The 1128-nt window shown below is 46.6% G+C and overlaps 1 long non-coding RNA gene across 1 annotated transcript; it reads right to left on the reverse strand.

Annotated features, from left to right (window-relative positions):
* Nucleotides 1-18: 18 nt before the first annotated feature.
* LOC113473125 lies at nucleotides 19-995 on the reverse strand. The gene is made up of 2 exons (XR_003395189.1): nucleotides 744-995; nucleotides 19-60 (listed from the first exon to the last, which is right to left on the reverse strand). It is a non-coding gene; the product is annotated as an uncharacterized LOC113473125 (long non-coding RNA).
* Nucleotides 996-1128: the final 133 nt, after the last annotated feature.

Genomic DNA, 1128 nt, shown 5'->3' on the forward strand with positions numbered 1-1128 from the left:
GATCGTAGCCTTTGGCGAGGGCTTGCTTGAGGAGAGTGTTCAAATAATAGGCGTGCTCCCCTGTGAAAAAAGAAAAATCTTAGCTGTTTTTCTAAGCATCTAAGCAAAGCTTTCTTTCCATCTTCGTTTTCTTCTTCTTTGAAGAAGTTTGATAAAGGGAACTGTAACATAACTGCTAAGGTCTCATCTTTCCGAAAGCGAGAAAAGAAAAGGAAGACAGGATAGGAGAGAGTCAGCCGTTCCGAGAACGAACCTTATCTCTTTAGAAGTTTGATAAAGGGAACTGTAACTTAACTGCCAAGGTCTCATCTTTCCGAAAGCGAGAAAAGAAAAGGAAGACAGGATAGGAGAGAGTCAGCCGTTCCGAGAACGAACCTTATCTCTTTAGGATAAAGTCCGCTTAGGGCAGAAATCGAACTCACTGGGGTGGAAAAAAAACACAACAACAGAGTCAAGTTAAAAATTATATTTCACTTCGTTTGATCAAAAAGTCTCCTCCTCCTCCTCCTCCTCCTCCTCCTCCTCCTCCTTACCTATTTCCGTTTGCAGTGTTTCCTCCTCCTCCTCCTCCTCCTCCTCCTCCTCCTCCTCCTCCTCCTCCTCCTCCTCCTCCTCCTCCTCCTCCTCCTCCTCCTCCTCCTCCTCCTCCTCCTCCTCCTCCTCCTCCTCCTCCTCCTCCTCCTCCTCCTCCTCCTCCTCCTCCTCCTCCTCCTCCTCCTCCTCCTCCTCCTCCTCCTCCTTACCTATTTCCGTTTGCAGTGTTTTGCCTCTTGCATACGGGGTCTCATAGAACACAAACCAACTGTTGGAACTAATCGGTGTCAGAACTTTGATCAAATCGTACAGCAAGTCCCCGTAGCAGTCTACAAACAGGTCACAGTTACCCTCAGGTTCTGTGTTACCCCACTCTGCGGTATAGTTGAACCCAGTATCCCCACTGAATGGGCGGTAGAACTCGCCTAGCTGTGACGTCACACGAACACATGGCTTTGATTGAACCTTTAGAACAAAATTAAAATATTATTTAGTAGGTAATTTACTTATTTGTTTAGTAAAGCCTGATTCACACTATAGTGCCAGTCAAGGTCCAGTCACGGTCCGGTATCGGTCCGATCAAATGATTGTTGA

This window comes from Diaphorina citri, unplaced genomic scaffold (assembly GCF_000475195.1).
Source record: "Diaphorina citri unplaced genomic scaffold, Diaci psyllid genome assembly version 1.1 scaffold15955, whole genome shotgun sequence".
Lineage (NCBI taxonomy): Eukaryota > Metazoa > Arthropoda > Insecta > Hemiptera > Psyllidae > Diaphorina > Diaphorina citri.